This window comes from Pipistrellus hanaki (genome assembly GCF_964339955.1).
Source record: "Pipistrellus hanaki genome assembly, chromosome: 17".
Lineage (NCBI taxonomy): Eukaryota > Metazoa > Chordata > Mammalia > Chiroptera > Vespertilionidae > Pipistrellus > Pipistrellus hanaki.
The window spans coordinates 28,839,860-28,859,466 of NC_140519.1; positions in this window are offsets into that span (position 1 = coordinate 28,839,860).

Consider the following 19,607-nt stretch of genomic DNA (forward strand, 5'->3'; position numbering starts at 1 on the left):
CCAGCCCCAGTCACACCTTTTGAAGGCTTAGAGCAATTGGGGCTGGTGCCAGCAATGGGTGAAAGCGGCAGCTGCTGCCCTAATTGCCCCTCAGGAGCAGGGAGAGGTGGAGAAACCCTGAGGGGCGACCGGGGTCAGTAGCTACCAATTGTACCCACTGATGGTGCTGAGGGATCAGGGCCAGTGCCAGGCACCAGCAGTGGGTGTAAGCGGTGGCTCTAGTGCTGGCAGCAGGTGTGAGCACCAGCCAGGACCACAGCACATGGAGCAAAGAATTTTCAGTAACCACAGGAGGCTTGCCTCAATGACAGCCACCATCACCCCACCTTAGTCTGGTGCCCCACCCTTCACCTGCTCTACCATCCTGCCCCAGCCAACACCTGCCATGTTATGCATGCACTTTCTGGTGGTCAGCACATGTAATAGTGACCAGTTGTTCAGCTATTTGGTTGTTCTGCTGTTCAGCCTATTTGTATATTAGGGTTTTATATATATAGATAGTATCAGCATTATTTTTGTTCAGACCCTGGAACAAACTATTCATTGCTTCTCCAGAGTGGCCAGCCAGGTTTTGGAACTTTATTACAACAGCCTTAGAAAACTATATTTTGCCTATAGTTTTAAATTGCAAATTCCAGCAAGAAGAAAACTGGTCCATCTTAGGTCAGGGGTTCTTGTCTGTTTTAATCAATTGTGATAATGGAGGCAGGATTATAACTTCTGCAGGATAAATGTACATATAAGACAAGGAAGGGTCTTAGCCTGTTCCCCAGGCTATAGCTTTGTTTCTGTTCTTGCCTTCCATTTGGATTAACAATTTCTATGGAATATCAAATTTGGAAGATGTCTAGTTTGGAGTGTACTGACAAATAGAAGAGTTTCTATAGTCATTTTTTTTTATTTTAATGTACATTTCACAAAATAACCAAAACATCAAATGTGAAAAATATAGTTTCTAAATAAGTATATCTAATAAGAATAATGAATCATGTAAAGAAAATTATTCAATAAATAATAGCACAGAGAGCATTAGAGAAAAAAAATGTGGAGGTGGTTCACAAAAGAAATTTATTCATAAATCTAATCTTGAATTACTTGTGCAATGAGCGAGATTCTGTTCAGCTTAATCTTGGACCTCCAATAAACAGTTTCTCCTGCTACCCCTTTCCCATGCCTTAGACAGGTCTTATTTCTCTGTCTCCCACTTCCTCCCTCCTATTTGTCCTGACTATTCTGCAGGACAAAGGCCATACAAAATTATTCTATAGTTTCTTCTTCATGGCTGTCCTTCAAATACTTAAAGTCAATAATCAAAGCCTTCTTTTATTCAGGGATAACTATTTCTATGGCCTTTCCTCACTGAGAAACTTTATATTCTCTTCTCTGTCATTTTATGAACAAAGAGAGAGAACACCCATATCTCAGGAGCATGGGTTTTTAAAACAATTTACTTGTGAAGACTTCCAGGAGGATAATATACCTCAGCATTTCTACAAGGCCACAATTTTTTAAATTCATACATAAGAATATCTCACTTGATCCCCTCTGTAACTTTGCAATATAGATAGGTAATATTTATACAGCCATATTTATTGGAGTAGAAAACTGGGGAACAATAGCATTGAGTGATTTTCTTTCATTAGAAGACAAATAATACAATTTCTGAGCATCAAAACAGCGCCGCCTCCATACACTAAACCTGCTATTTATATAGTCTGGCCTCATAAGTCCACAGCCCAGCATGTAATCTAAGGCCGACAGATAAGATAGAGGCAGGACTGAGCCTGCATCCCTGGTAAATGGAGAACCACAGAAAATGGAGAACAAGAAGGAAAAAGTAAGCTAGGAAATTAAAAGAGAAAACATATGGGATCTGAAAAAAGGCAGATGTACGGAACAGAGGAAAATGATGGGTATGAAAGAGGTTTGCTATTATATTTCAATATTTTAAAGTGGATTGTCTTTCTTCATATTGGCTCTGGAACCTGAACTCCCTGAGGCCACAGCCTGCTGTGGTGCTAGGGATGCCTCTAAGAAAATAAAATAAAACAAATATATTTCCCCTAAGAAAAAGAAAATGTCTCAAGATTTGATGATGTGCTAGGAGGAATTACATGACACAGTGTGTAGTTTTATTCATAGCTTAGATTTATTACAGCGAACAAATATAAAGCAAAACCATCAAAGGGAAAGGCTCATAGGACAAAGTCCATAGGAAGCCAAGTGCAGGCTTCCAAGACACCTGTCCTAGTGGAGCAACACAGGACATACTTAATTCCTGCAGCAACAGGTTATTACCACACGTGTGAAATGCTGCCTGCCACGGAAGCTCACTGGAGACTCCACAACCAATGTTTTTATTGGAAGCTGGGCACCTGGGCACCGTTGCCTGGCATGCAGCAAAATCCCAGAATCCAAGGAGAAAAGCAGGTGTTCAGCAGGAATTTTATAATTTATACAGATAGTTTAGGCACAGTAAGCCAATCTTATCATTTGGAGGCAATTTTACATCAGAACAGGGAACTATTCACCATTCAAGTTCCTAGATGCCAGCCAAGGCAGTCTCATGTCAGCTATACCAACTTTTTGTTGTTGTTAATCCTCACCTGAGGGTATTTTTTCATTGGATTTTAGAAAGAGTGGAATGGATGGGGAGAGAGAGAGAAACATCTATATAAGAGAGACATGTTGACTGGTTACCTCCTGCTCACACCCCAACCAGATCTGAGACATGTGCCAGAATTTAACCCAGGCCCCTTCAGTCCTCGGGCCAATGCTCTAACCACTGAGATAAACTGGCTAGGGCTGCTAGGTTAACTTTTCTTCACACCCTATAAATATTCCATCAAGCCAAAAATTTTATTACCATCACTGGCTGATTAGGCTTTATGACAGAATTTATTTTTTCCTCTTAGGAAAACAAAGCCTAGAGAGTTTTTATATATAAATACCAGTCATCAGAAATGTACTGGGTTTGTAAATTCAGGAGAATCAGACCATGTAGCAATTACCTAAATCTACTGATAGATACATAACTCTATAGTTTCATTGATGACCTCTAAAGAATATTATTTCTCAGTCTCTTGAGTGTTAGTACTGGCAATTGAGATATTTCTGTCCCTTCAGTCTAACCTAAATCTTTCCTTCCTTGAACAGGGTCTTCCTATTGGGCTTAAGAAAGTCTTCTCTGTTCCCTGTGGAAGCTGAGTTGGTGGAGTAGCACAGAGCATGGGGCCATGGTGATGTCTGCGCTGGGGCACATCATGAAGAAGAAAGCATTTTGATCCTCATGTCCAAGGAGCAGGTTTTAGACTCATATACATTTCAAGTAAAGAAGTGGGTTCCGATTACTGAGGAAAGTGCATCAGGAGATCTGATTGCCTTCAGAGAAAACTTATTCACTAATTAGCTGTCTCTCTTTGGACAATAAAATTCCAAAGCTCTGGTTTGTTTGTTTTTATCTGCAAAATGAGAGCAGCAAACTACAGGGCCTGCAAAGTCCCTTCTGACTCTAAATCTCTGATTGTGTGGGTTACAAAACACTGTCATACACAATACCATAGACATCATTAAAAAGTCACAATGCTCTTGACTCATAGGCCTTTTATCCCTTTTAAATTCAGGGATGGAATGGGCAGCAGCCAAGGAGGTGAGGTTGGGGAGGAGTGACATGGAAAGAGAAAGCGATGGGGGTTAAAAAGAATCTGAATATCAAAAGGGCTCTTTCAAATATTCTCCATGCTCAGAAATTTTTATTTGGATCATAGAGAACTATCTCGCTGTGCTCCAGCTGAAGTTCCCCTTCTTGGTTTTTAATAATAAAGAAACCAGCACATTAATTTTTAAAACAGGAAATGATAGGGCAAAGACTCCGTAAACAGCTGAAATGTTAATCACACAAAGGCTCCCAAAGCAATTTCACTGTGGACTCTTCGTGGTTATGCATTACAATAAGAATTTTCATCAGAGCACTCGCTCTAGGACAGGCTGCTGGGCAAATGACACCTGTGGCTGCTGAATCCCAGTGCTGGCTCTCGCAGGGGCAATCAGGGCAGAATGTGCCAGAAAAGCCATGAGACACAGATAGTAGTGCTGGTGGGGCTGAGGCAATAGAGGGGGTCATTACTCCATGTTGAGGGACTATGAGGTACCCTGCATATATTATCTCAAGTGATTTCAACACCAACTTTTGAGGGGATGTGATTATCATGCTCACTTTTACAGGTGATGAAAACGGGGTTCTGAAAAGGTAGGTAACTTTCCTAAAGTAACACAAGTGTACGGTGTATTAGTTTCCCATTGCTGCAGAATAAATAACCATAATCGCAGCATCTTAAAGCAACACAGTTGTATTATCTCATAGCTTCTGTAGATCGGGAGGGCAATTATGAGTTAGCTGGGTCCTCTCCTCGTGTCTGAGCCAGCTAGGGTTGAAGTGGGAGTTCCAACAGTGGCATCTGTTCAGAGAATCAAACGACAAGAGTAAAGTCCTGGCTGGCCAGATATTGCTCAGAGGAAAGGGTGGTGGCAAATTCTAGTTCTTAAATTTCCCTGCCAAGTGTCACCTCTGAATGGGATCATTCTGAGATTCCTCAAAACTAAATGTTTCCAGTTGTAAAGGCCCCAAACCATCAGGTAGAATCTGGTTGTCCTGCATCCCGTGGCTAAGTTTCCTTACCGGTTGGCTATACCCAAGGCTCCTTTCCTTCTGCTTATCATTGCTGTCATTTTTATAGAGTGCCTGCTATGACCCAAGAATTCTGAGAGTCAATCAGGAGACACAGACAAAGAGACAAGGTCCTGCCCTCACAACTTTTAGGCCTTAAATATTGAGAAAGCAATGAAAGTGCAAAAGTATAAATTAAATGTGTTCAGGCAGATATACCTATATCCAAATCTCTATAGCTACCTATCTACTACCTGCCTAAAATTAGAGAAGGAGATATGTGTCTGAAAAGGTTCCATAGAGTTCAATCTGATTCTTTTTAAAAAAAATGTATTTTATTGATTTTTTTTTTTTACAGAAAGGAAGGAAGATGAGAAAGATAGAGAGCCAGAAACACTGATGAGAGAGAAACATCAACCAGCTGCCTCCTGCACACCCCCCAACCGGGGATGTGCCCGCAACCATTGTACATGCCCTTGAACAGAATTGAACCTGGGACCCCTCAGTCCGCAGACCGATGCTCCATCCACTGAGCCAAACCGGCTTCAGCTCAATCTGATTCTTAAAGAGCTTGCTGAGTAGATTAGGTGGGAAGCTTGGGGGTTGGGTGGGGAGGGCATTCAAGGCACAGGAAACATCCTCTTTAAAGCCCTTCAGTGAGTCCCCATTAATTCTCAAGATCAAATCCAATGCCCCCAAATTATTTAGAAGATTCTACATGATCTGGCTTCTCCTTTCTCTCCAAACAATGGCCCATTTAATATCTGCTGTTTGGACTCACCACTAATCTTTCACGTGTGGTTTCCTGAAACATTCTTTACCAGTGTACTGCAACTACACTTAATTCCCCAACCTAGCTATACACACACACACACACACACACACACACACACACACACACACACACACGGCATCCTCCTGTTAATTAGCATTTGTTCTTCAGATCTTGGATTAGACAATACTGCCTCTGGAAAGCCTTCTCAATGCCAAAGCTCTGATTTACAGTGCTCACTGAAGTGCTCCCATAACATTGCATGCATTACCTAGTACAACATTTATCAGCATTTATTATTGTACCTGTCTCTTTGAGGCTAGTGGAGATATGACACAACTAAGTTAAGGGACTAGGCCTATCTTTTTGCTCTCCCATCTCTAGTGCTTACCAGTTACTTAAGTGCTCAAAACATTGGTTGGATAAATGGTTAAAAGACATAGAGGCAACACTTGTCCATGGAAGAAATTTAAATACATAAGAAACTAAATTGTTCACATATTCTAGAGTCTAGTGCCTGCCCTGGGGTACTTGATTTGGGCATTAACAAAGAATTTAGATAGATAGAGATATATAGATATAGATATAGATATAGATATAGATATAGATATAGATAGATGTAGATAGATGATAGATAGATAGATAGATAGATAGATGATAGATAGATAGATAGATAGATAGATAGATAGATAGATAGATAGATAGATCTATGCTTTAATGAAGCTCAGAGGGGGAAAAAAGACTTCTTAAAATAAAAGTTTGGAGTTCTGATTTCCTGTTGGAATCATCATTAAGAAATCAGAGCTGCTTTTCATAGTTGGCCATTCCTAGAATATAGGTATGTTAGTCAGAAAAAGTGTGGATTTGCTATGATATCAAATGGTCCCCAAAATTACAGTGACAAAAAAAAAAAGTGTTATTATGTCTTGCTCCCAATACACAGTCGTTAACTGTTCCAAATATAGGTCACTCCAGTCTCATGCTAACAAAATCTCTTATACCTCTGCTATCTCTATGGCCAACAGAGAGACAAGACATGAGACAAGTAAAAAGTGTTCATCTTGGCCCTGTCTTTCTTTCTCAGTGGTTAGACCATTGGCCTACACAGCAAAGAGTGATGGATTAGATTCCCAGTCAAGGGTATGCATCTTAGTTGTAGTCTCAATCCCAAGCAACATTGGGGTATGGAGGGGAGGCAAACAATCATCGATGTCTCTCTCTCACACCAATGTTTCTCTCCCGTCCCCTCCCCCCACCTCCCTTCCACCCTATCTAAAAGCAATGGGAAAATATCCTTAGGTGAGGATTTTAAAAAAGTTACTTTTTTAAAAAAATACAACCTGAGATTCAAGAGAAAGGAGAAAGAAAGGATCCGAATGCTCAAACTGGAAAGATCCCTGAAGCCTACATAGTCACAGCATCATATTTCATGGGTGAGAAATCCAGTGCAGAGAAGCTGATGGCCTTTCCCAAGGCAACCCTGCATCATGTGAGAGCCAAGACCAAATCTCAAGCTCCTAGTCTCAAGACTTAGAATCGTACATCATTGCCTACATGAGCTAACCCAACTTAATGTCTACAAGTCAGACCAAGGCCTTTGCATGGCATGGATCTGGTTCCTGCCCTTGAACCTGATTTATGGTACCTCCCTCCCCACAGTGCAATGAGTTATAATGGAGATTTTCTCAAACCAATTCTCCTTGCTCTGTTGAGAGGCTGTAATTATGCTCAGCTCTTGGCTTGCTTTATAGCTTTGTACTGACATAGAGAGAACATCTATAATAAAAATGTCTTCAGGGTTTTGTTTCCTTTTGTATAAATTCATTGTCTAAAATCTAGTAAGCCCATGTCTTGGTGATTTATCAGAATTAGTCCATTTAGGAAGGAGTGTTTTGCTCAATTGAAATCTGTTCTTTTTGTTTTAGCCACACACTGGTATTGTTATGTAGCTTAACCTAAGCTCCTGTATCTATTTTAAAGTAAAAACACATGCACACAAAAAAGCCCTCTCTGGCCCTCACTCAGCTGTTCTCCTACAGCCTCTCTATTCTGATCTTCATGCTTCTTGATTGTATAATGAATATTATTTCTTCATTGTCTTCTTTCCCACTGACATCCCATGTAATTTGACAACATTATCTGATTGGCTACCTTCACTTATGAATTGGTCAAATCTTAGAAATGGCAGAAAATGTAATGAAACAGAGAGCTATTTTTAAAGAACAAATTGTGTTTTATTTAGACTTTTATCCTCAGCTTTTATTATAATGTTTTTAATATATTATGAATTTTATGACCTATGTGAAAACAAGAAGCACATACACCAATGTTCTCAACTCCTTAAGAAAAAGATACATGAATATTAATGCATAGTATTAGCATTTTGTTCACTCTCTGAGTTTTATTCCATTATTTTACTACCTATTGTTTTATATTTTTTTCATAAATTTATGGTTGCACTTTTTCTTCTAATATATTCATGGTATTGATGTATAAGGTTCAGTGCTAAGAACTGAGCAAATAGTATACATGTGAAGAAGTTTAAGGATAGAGAGATTGGGCTATTATAAGAAATGGAATAAATGTTTACTGCCTGCAGAGATGTTTGAATCTATTGATAGATTTTAAAAATGGCTTCTAACACTCTGAGAATTTGGAGGTGAAAAGTTGTTTTGGGGTTCTCCATTCCCTGATTGGATTTTGACTGCCATCTCCTTATTTGCTGACTCCAACAAAGGGTGCATATGAAGAGTTTATGTTTTACCTTTGAAAAGCTCCACAGTCTGAGAATTTGATAAGTGAATTCCCCTTCTAAAGATTTGTTGTTCTGCAGTTTATATACACACACACAAACATATATAACACAGGTGTAGTAGCCCCCTGAGGGTTTGCCAACATCAATAAACTAAATGATGTCATGTCTGGCAAGAGACATTCTTCATAGAAAGCCAATGGGGCATACAGAATCCAGACATGGGGAGCACATATAACCAAACAGGCAGACCGTGTACTAAAATGCTGCTTCTCTGTGCCAGGGTTTGGAAAAGCTGAGAAGTTGGGCTATTGGGTAAGACTATTCCTACCTAGAAGATGTCATTAGTGGACAGGTGACTGGGTTAGGATGAGGAAGCTGTAATTATACGCTAGAGGTCATGGAACTTAATCTGCTTGGTGACTTAATTTCCACAGCTCAGCCTCCTATGATTTCTGTCTTATCCATGAAAATTATACTGTGACTCTTTATTTGCTTCAGAATGACTAAAGTGGTAGTAAATCTACTGCTAAACATGACAATGCTAATCCACGATATCTTTTATATTTTAATTATTTGCCTGCATATAAAAGTATCACATGTACACTGTAGAAATATTGTAAAATTAGAAAAGTATAAAGAAAAATTGCATGTAATCCTATTGCTCTGAGATAAGACTCCTAAATAGTAGTGTATTTCCTCCCAGACTTTTTTCCTAGGATGTCTCCATCTGTATCCTCATATCTAAACATCCACACCTACACACAGAACCCCACCTTCAAAACACACACACACACACACACACACACACACACACACACACACACACACACAGGCATTCTCCATCAGTTACTGGAAAATTACTTAATTTGGTCACTCCTTAGTTTTCTTATCTGTAAAATTCAGATAAAAATAATGCCTCCTTCATGGAAGTCGTATAAAGATTAAATGATTTAGTTTATGTAATATCCTTACAGCCTTGTCTGGTACATAACAGACACTTAATACATGCTGTCACTATTATCTTAATGCACATACGGTTTTGTTTCCTTTTATTTTAGCATTATAAAATATACTCAAACTCTGTCTCCCCACCTTCATAACCCTAGCCTAAGCCAGCATCATCTCTCTATTGAATGACTGCAAATGATCATCTACTAAATGTCCCCTCTAGTCTCCATGTAGCAGATATGATCATCTGTTACAAATATAAATCTGACATATAGTCTCCTGCTTAAAGCCCTGTGATGATTTCCAATTACACTGAACAAAATGTAAATGTCTCCCTAGATTTATTACTTAGGGGTTGGGCTCCAATTCATGTCAAGGAACCCTGGTGAGAGAGGACAGACCACACGGGAATCAGAGACTGTATTCCAGAATGAGTATAATAGCCACATGATGCCTTCAAGATCCCAGGCACTTTTATCTTCCTGCCCCCAAACCCTTTGCCTAAAGCTCTCACTCTCCTGGTTGCAATGCATTCCTCTATCCCAGGATCTATCCATGTTTCAGAGAGAAAGAGAAGAGAAACGCTAAGGGACAAAAGTCTAGGAAGATGAACTGCACAATCTGTTTCTTTGCAAAAGCCTTCCTAGAAACCTCCCTCCACACACTGATATCATCATACAACTTTACTGGCGTGGAGAGAGTCGCAATGCCCCTAACCCCAACTCCAGCTGTGAGAGACACCAGGAAAACTAGTGTCTTAATGATGCACACTAAACTGGTTGCCTCTGTAAGAAAGAAGGCAGACTGGATGTTAAGGGGAAGCCACTAGCAGTGTTTGCCACCCGCTGGCTGCAACATTCTTCCAAGTGCCTACCTGCCCTCTTTCCCTCCTTGCTCACTATGCCTAGCCACTTTGAGACTTTAGCGCACAGCAGTGTCCTACCTGCCTCAAGAAGGGTGATGACCTGCCCAGCCAGCATGGCTCAGTGGTTGAGCGTTGACCTGTGGATCAGGAGGTCCTGGTTCGATTCCTGGTTGGGTCACATGTCCCGTTTGCAGGCTCAGTCCCTAGTATGGGGCGTGCAGGATGCAGCTGATTGGTGAATATTCCTCATCATTGATGAAATTTTATATATATATGATGATGGATGGCCCTTGCTTACCTTCTGCCTGGAAGGTTGGACCTTCTGGTCTGCATGTTGCAGTTTTCTCTTCATGGGGTCTCAGTGGAAATGTAACCACTTCAGAACACCTTCCTTGATTTCCTATGCTCCCCCTATTTGCTTCAGGGCACTTAATCACTAGGTTGAAATGACTATTAATTCATTCATTTGTTCACTCTCTCCTTCACTAGAACGTAAGATGCCGGGGAGCTGGGCCTTGGCCCTGGACCCTCTCCCCAGTGTTCAGAACAAGACGTGAAACATTCAAAGTGTTAGATCTGGTGAACAAATGCTGAATGAATGATAATTTTCTGTGTTCAGTAAATGTTATTCAAGAGATTTGATGCTGCATAGCATTGTGTTGCATAAATATAACACAATCACTTCCTCTGTTTTGACCTTATATTAAAAGGAATGATAGTCCTGCATACCCTAGTCCCTGTGACTGTGACCTTAGAGGGCAAAAGGGTCTTTGCAGATGTGATTAAGTTGAGGGTCTTATTATATTTTTCAATTACATTTTACATTCAATATTATTTTGTATTAGTTGAGGATCTTAATTTTATGAGATTGGGATTTAAAATGAGGCCATTTACCCTGGATTATCTGTTGGTGTAATCACAACAGCCCTTTAAAAAAGGCACAGAAGAAGAGAAGGTGAGCCAGAAGTAGAGGCTGAAGTGACACTCTTTGGAGATGGAAGAAGGAGCTCCGTTGAGCTGAAAAAGGCAAAGGAGCAATTATTCCAGCAAAGATCCCAGATGAACCAACCCTGGCAAAACTGATTTTGGACTTCAGACCTCCAGAACTGTAAGAGACCACCTCTGTGTTATTTGAAGTTATTTAAGCCTGGCCAGTATGAACATGGACCTATGAACCAAGCAATTATGGTTCAATTCCAGTCATGGCATATGCCTGGGTTGCAGACTCCATTTCCGGAGGTTGGGCGAGGGCTAAGGGGACAGCCGATCAATGATTCTCTCTCATCATTGATGTTTCTATCTCTCTCTCCTTTTCCCTTCCTTTCTGAAATCAGTAAAAATATATTTTGAAAAAGGTTATTTGAATTTGTGACAGCAGCAACGGAAACTAACATATCCAGGACTTTTTCTCATGATGCTGTAGACTTCCTTTTATGGATCGTCTGCCTGCTCTTCCAGTGATTTCACCATGGATCTGAGAAGCAGAGTTCCTGGAAGCTTGCACCACTTTACCTCTCCGCAGGTGGCTGGGCTAATGCCTGAGCAGCCTGGATGTTTAGAAGAGTCTGCTCCTTGGAACCACAGCCTCATGGCTTGCATACAATGAACCCACTTTGTGCAATAATCACACGAAAACACAGAGATTGCTTCCCTTGGGAAACCAGGCATATAGAAAATAAGGAAAACACAGGGGTGCTTCCCCGGCCCGCATTCTCTCTTTATTGGCACTCTAACCTAGAAGGGGTACGCAAGAAGGGGTTGACCTGTAACACCTGACAAAGCTGCAGTTTCACTGCAAAGATCTAGACACACCTTTGATACCTGCCAGAGGGGCCTCTGATGTGAAGAATAGGACCAGATCCCTCAGGGAAGGCTGACACAAGTCCCAACCTGTGAATTCATCAGAGAAGCCTCTGTGTGTGAACAGAGAGTGCAGGCATTAGGGGGTGTGATTCACATAGGCTGCCTGGCTGTGGTCTCCCTGACAAGAGGGAGAAATAATTTACTTGGGGGACAAGTGACACGTGGGGTCCCTCAGGGCACAGTGTGTCAATAACCCTCCATGCAGACAAGAAGTGCATTGCAAATAATTCAGTACAGAAACTTGTGAATGATTAACTTTTGGGTTTCCCAAGGTTTTCCCACTTTCCACACTAGAACCGTGCCACTCAGGCAGCATCCACACCTATGGTCTCAGAATGGACATTCTGACAATATCTCCCTGGGACTCTTATGCTCATTCAAGTTTGAAATCAGAAGTTTTCGAGTCTAGGCTGCATGGAAGCAGAGCCTTTGCAGGCTATGTCCCGTGTTGTATTTCCTCTGCCTCACACAATGCCTGGCACTACATGACGTGGTCAACAAACACCTTTGTATGAATGATTACTTGAGTGAATGCACTAAGGCATATTAAAGACAAATTTGAAAAAAATGAAAGTTGCTTGTGTATTATTCACTGTATTTTACACACACACACACACACACACACACACACACACACTTAAATCAAAGACTATGTTTTGAATTCATATCCCAGGCTCATCAGTACAACTTAAGTGTCTGCAAGATTTACTCCTTTCTGGCCTTTGTAAAAGCCTAAATCTAAGGACGAGATCAAGACAAGAGAGCTGGGATGAGCCTGGAGATGTTACTTTCATGCCCAAGAAGAGGATATAGGTCACACTCTCCTTGGAAATAAATGGACTTGGACTCAGTGGGGAATGATGTCCAGGATCCTGTGCCTACAGGGGTCCGAGGGAGGCTAGTCATATACTTTGGTGCTGCAGACCTCAGAAAATATCCCCGCTTCAGCCCTGGCATAAATGCAACATTGCTGACTTCTTTCTAAAGACCATTCCTACCAGATAATGGCCAAATCACCCACCACGCCACTGCTGGCCTAAAGCTTTTTGGAGCACCACATGAACCTCCCAGATTATTGAGTGGTCTGAACAAGGGACCTCCATAAATAAGAATTTAATTTTCCCCCAGCCTTGTGATATAAAGACTGTGAGTCAGATTTTATTGCATTTAAACCAATAAAAAGTGTGACATTCTCTTTCCTTAAATCATTGCCTTTAAATTTTTTTTAATATAAAAACTTCAAATATACACAAAGGATTAAAAGGGAAAGAATAATGAGCTTTCATTATCCGTAATCCAGCCCCGAGAATTACCGACATATTGCCAAACTTGTTTCGTCTATACCTCCCACTCTTCATTCTGTGTTAGTTATTTTTACTTAGTAGCTGCATTGAGGTATAAAATTCATAGAATTCACCCACTGTAAGATAATTCACCCATTGATTTTTTGTGTGTATTTAATAGATGTGCAAATATCACAATACACATGTTTATCACTCAAGTCCCCCCAGCCTGTCTCCCCATACCCCACTCCCCTGCCTGTTTATAGCTGATTCCTGCTCCCAGTCCTGACCCTGGCAACCATCAATCTGTTTTGTGTCTCCATAGATTTGCCTCTTCTGGACATTTCATATATAGCTACCCAATATGTAATCTTTGTTTCTGAATTCCTTCATTTAGTATAATGTTCATCCATGTTGTCGTGTCTATAGGATGTTCAATTCTTTTTATTACTTAAGAATATTCCAGTATATGGATATACCACATTTTGTTTAATCATTCACAAGTTGATGGGCATTTGAATCTGGTTTGGGGTTTTCGTGTTATAACAATCCTATAAACATTCATTGAAAAGTCCTTTCATGTACACATTTTCTTTTTCCTTCTTTTTTTCTTCTTTGGTGGGGGGTAGATACATAGGTTGGAATTACTGGGTCATCTGGTAGCTTTTTAAGAAACCAAAAACCTGCTTTCCAAAGTGGCTGTACCATTTTCATTCCCCCCTTCCCCAGCAATATGTAAGAGTTCCAGTTTCTCCACAACTTCCTCAACATCTGCTTTTGTCTCTTTTTTATTATACCCATACCAGCACATAGAGGGTAGTATCACTTAGTGGTTTTAATTTGCATATCCCTAATAACTAACAATGCTCAAAATCTCTGCATGTACTTGCTAACCCTTCATATATCAAATGAAAAGTCTCTTCAGACATCATGGCCATGATGCAAGTGATATAATAAATAAATAAATAAATAAATAAATAAATAAATATGTAAATATATAAATATATATAAATATATATAAATATATATATATATATATATATATATATATATATATATATGACATAGTCTTTTATCAGATAGATGATTTATAACATTTTCCTCAAGCCAGTCTGTGGCTTGTCTTTTCATTTGATTAATGGCATCTTTTCAACCCCTCTGACCATGGGTGGTTATATCTGCTCACTCAGGATATACACAGGCTTTATTTCATTACATTTAGTTATTTTATCTGTAACATATGACTGGGAAGCCAATTAATTTTTCAACCTTTACAAATTACAAAGATGTGAATCTGGAGAAACAAACTCTGGCCCGGTTTCTAGCTAATGGGCCTCTCTTTTGAGAGCAGAACAGCAAGGGTGCCTGCTAGGATTTTCATAGTGATTGAGCAGAATCAACATCTTCCGGTACATAATGGGGATGTCTCTTCATTTATTTAGATCTTTAATTTTTGTCACCAATGTTTCGGAATTTTCAGTATACAAGTCTTACACCTCTGTTAAATTTATTCCTAAATATTTTATTCTTTTTGGTGCCATTGTAAATGGAATCATTTTCTAAATTTCATCTCCAGATTGCTCATTGTCAGTATATAAAATTGCAATTGATTTTTGTAAATTGATCTTGTATCCTGGGGCCTTGCTAAACTGATTTATTATTTCCAGCAGTTTTTCCTTTATTTTCTGGTGGATTCCTTAGGATTTTCTAAATACACAGGTGACATATTTTGCACTCATATGCATGTGTGGAATAAGATTCATAGCAACCTAATTTTAAATTAAACGAGTTAGAATGCACTCAAGATTATTGGAATTGTGGTGCTGTGTCTATCTACAGAGAAGAACGGGGAGGTGTCGCTGGGCCATGCTGGGAACCCCATGTCACTGCAGCCGGTCTCATCTCTGCTACAGCTATGGGGACAGCTTCTTAGTCCAGAGTTTTATCAAAATGTGCTTACACCAATAGGTATGTGTCAGACAGAAAAATCCCCTAGAACTGCTGCATTTGAAGTGTTGCTTGGCCTGAGATGTTCTTGGAGAAGATTCCAGGGAAGCACAGAAGAGCATGGCAGAAAACAGAGCGGACAACAGTGCACTTGGATGCACCCGTGTGAAAAGTGTAAGAAGAGGTCCCTTCCCTCCTTCACACGGGGTAAGCAATAGTGCCAGAGCAGCATTGTGAGTCCTGGACAGAGTTTACATTTCCCAGAATTAGAGAAAGGCAGTGACAAAAAGAAAAGGTGTGGTCATGGCTAAACTGTTACTGGGAAAGTCACAAAATCCTTACACTGTAACATAATTGAATCCCAACCTATGACTAAGTTAGTGTGTGCAATGAACTTAGTTTGCTTAATAGCAAGTGCTCAATAAAGGGTAGCTGTTTATATTATTGCTATTACTTTTTAAACTGAAATGAGCATTATTCTGTGACTCTCTCCAGCCAGTATTTGTAATGCTAAGGCAGTTCCCTGCTCAGTTTGATGGTCATCTCAGAGACAATATCAGGGGACTTTGGAGGCAGCTCAGGACAGAGGTGGGCTTCAGAGGAGAAGATGCAAGGAAGGTGACAAAGTGCTTTTACAGAGAGCTTTTCCTATGTCCACTGAGCATCATTCACAATAGTGAAGCTATGGAAGCAAGGTGCTCATCACAGATGCACACTCCCATCCCCCTCCACCACTCCATTGCCTGTGTCCATAGGTCATGCATATCTGCATACAAGTTCATTGGTTGATCTCTTTCCACCAAATGTATAATGACTTATATCCACCATTATATTATTACTAAAGGCCTGGTGCATGAAATCGTGCATGGATGGGGTCTGGCTGGCCTGCTCATATTGGGGTGATTGGGCTGGCCAGGAGGAGGGGCCACAGGAGGTTAATGGGCTGGCCCCATCCCTGATTGGGGTGGGGGGCGATCAAGGCGGGGCCATTTGGGGGGAGGGCTGAGGGCAGTTGGCCAGCTGACCCTGCCTTCTGGTCAAACTTCAGTCGAGGGAACAATTAGCATTTTAGCCTTTTATTATATAGGATAATATGAGGCATACTAGCTGATATGCCCTAGAAATCCTCTGTGGCTCAATCCCCTTTTAAAATCACACAGTCCTTCCCTAGAGAGAATTACATATATGTAGGCATACACAGACACAAACACATCTTGATATTTTGCAGTGGTGACTCTGAGTTCAAGAGGCTGAGGGTTGGACAGTAAATGAGAAGCAGAGCAACAGCCTATTGAGAAATGGCTTTTTGTACTTTCAGGTGTTCAAAGGGAGAAGTGTCAGGGAAGATACACAGTGGGAAGAAACAGTTTTCAAATGGACAACCTGAAACCTGTGCTTGCCCCCAACAACCTGGAGAGAAAGAACCTCAGGAAGGTTCACATGTACCATTGCTTATCAGAGTCTTCGTGATATCCCATCAATACTGGAAACTAATCAACTTTAAGAATGTATTCTCCAAAAACCATCCATTGATATGTACTAATATCTGACTTTGGTCCTTTATGTAAGGGCTGTTCCACAGCCATTGAAGGGCTTGCATTTAACACTGGAAGGGCATCACCAAGGAGGATATTCCTAGAGATTTATGTGATTGTGGGAAATCATTTGGAGGTAAGAATGACTGACTTTTTGAGATACTGCTACAACCTTTCCATTCTAGTCCTTATCAGTGGCTAAGGGATAAGAAGAGGACAGTCAAGGGAGAAATTGTTAAGGATGAACTTGTCTAGGTCACTAATTTCTATAAGAATGAGGAAGCAGGAAGAAGGAGGACTCACACAATCATAAAACTTTAGAGCAGGAAATGACCTCAAGGTCACCTAGTTTGGTGATTTTTCAAACTTGCATTTCTCCTTAGGACCTTCATACCTCTACGATGAGAATATCAACCCAAAGATAGTAATTACTTTATTTCAGTCCACCCAGCTGGAATGTAGTGGGAGGCAGATTTCAAACTCAGGTCTGTATGCTTCCAGGGACCTTCACTTTGCCTCCAAAGGCAGAGTCAACACAGCATCCCACACTTGTGAGGCAGCACCCTAAGGAACCAGGGCCAAAGGGATGCTTTATGGTTAGCTTTGTTCTTTTCCTGAGACCAGCGCAGGAGATGAGAATGAAGGACCCCAAAAGGTCCATGGAAGACAGAGACCACCTTAACAATAACACATCGCATCACTTAAGACACCTAACAGATACCACCCTATCAGCCTTAAAAACATTGGGGCAAAATTCAGCTGAATATTTCCCTACCCCATAAGATTTGCATTTCCTTGAATAAAACCAGACTTCCCAGAAAGACCTTTCACATGGCACATTTTTCTCTAAGAGTTATCAGGGATTGGAAAAGGCAAGGTGAAAGCAAAACCTGGGCCTGCACCCTGCAAATGGTTGCCTTATCTCACAAGGCACCTCTTGGGCTCACTGCGTTCCTTCTCTCCCAGGTGCAATCTAAATCATGTCCTCCATCCCCATTTTTCTCTCCCTTCTTTGAGTTTGACAGACATTAAGATTGAGCCCTACATCATGCCTTCAGGTTTATGAGGACAGTAATCTGTCATCAGCACCTGCAGTGCCTTTTCTCAGGCAATGATGGCGTGAATTCCCCCGACTCTCACTTTCTGACAAGTGATGGGCCTTTCTCACCTCTCATCATGAAGGCTCAACTCCATCCTTTTCTTTTGTGACAACCAATATGTTGGGTTTTTTTCGTTTGTTTGTTTGTGGTGTTTTTTGTTTTGTTTTTTTGTTTGTTTGTTTTGTTTTGTTTTTTTGTTTTTTTTGGGGGGGGGGCTCTGGGAAAATAACAAAGCACAGAGTTTCCCAAAGAGAAAAGGCTGCAGTGGTGTTATCCATATTACTCTCCCGCCCTTGAAGTTGAGAGGCACAAGTAAGTGCTCCTTGGGGATCACACCTGATAACCATGTATCCAGCCTCTTGCTTTGACTTTGGTCTGCCACTCTCCTAAACTGCCTGTGGCAGAAACAGGGTGATGTGGAAAATGAGGAAGGCAGCACAGTGTGGTGTTTAAGCACATGGCCCTCAGAGCCAGAAGACCTGGCATTTTTAAAGCACTTAAGAGAATTTCTGGTGAATGGTAACTATATCATAAGTGTTTGATTCCTATAGGTAGGTTAAATCTATTGAATACACTGTCATTTCCTTAGAGACCTGCCTCTACTGTCAGATGGAGCTTTAATAACCCCATCGAAGCCTCCACAAAAATCAAACAGCATATTAAGGTATTAGAGTCCAAAAGGAAAAACATGAAACTGTCTAAACTTCCTCCCATTCAAATTAGTTTTTTTTTTTTTAAATATACTTTTATTGCTTTCAGAGAGGAAGGGAGAGGGAGAGATAGAAACATCAATGATGAGAATCACTGATGAGCTGCCACCTGCACATCCCACACTAGGGATATAGCCCATAACCCAGGCATATACCTGACCAGGAATTGAACCATGACCTCCTGGTTTATAAGTTGATACTCAGCCACTGAGCCCCACTGGCCGGCCACTTAGTTTGATTATTTTAAGGGCAGGCTGTTTTAAATATGTAGCCATCTGCATAAAGTCTTTCCTTACAGTCTTTCCTTTATGTTCTCTAATTCCGATGTGCTAGAAAATATTCTCAAGTAAAGGTATAGAATAAAATTCAGGGATGGGCAACTTTGTGGAAGTGATTATTCCCCCCACCCCCCTTCCTTTTCTGCTCATGCCACAGACTTCAAAGGCAGCTGGTGACCTCTCAATTTTCACTCAGAAAGTGAAAATTCATTGTGATGATTTTGAGGCATAAGAACAATGATCAGCTTTTGTTATGCCCAGACTTCGTGATCCCCAAGGACCACCAGGGAGCCAAGTCCGATGCAATAAACAAAAGAGCCTTCACCATGCTAGCATGTGCTCCTCCCACCCACGCCGGCAGCATGGCGGAAGAGCGCGAATTTCTCCCAGTCCAGGGATTTTGAGGGCTAGGGACAACTCCGCCCTGCGGGGTGGAGTCGGGAGCTCATCCTTGCCCCGCCCTGCCCTCTCATTCCCCCCTTGTCTAATGTGCCTAGTCAAATCATTGACTCAGCCTACTTCCTTTCAGCATAAACAACAAATACAGTTAACAAGACCCTTAGTACCACAGTTCCCATCAGTATTGTCCTCACTGAAGTCCAGTTCCCCTCCTGCAGGTATCAGTTCTCCTCCTGGCCTGTAGTTGCCAGGATCCAGGCCATGCAGGAGCTGGGAGTCATGTAGTCAGGTCTGGGTGCCATCTACTTCAACAGCAGTGGGCGTGCTCAGGATAACAGTGCAGCATCCCTTTGAGTCCTTGGGCAGTGAATTTCTTTACCCACATTGAGTTCCAGGGCTACAGGGTCTGCGGTGGGCACTGGCAGTGCATCTGGAACAAGCAAACTGCAGAGCCTGTAAGGACTTGAGCAAGAAAATGGTTACCAT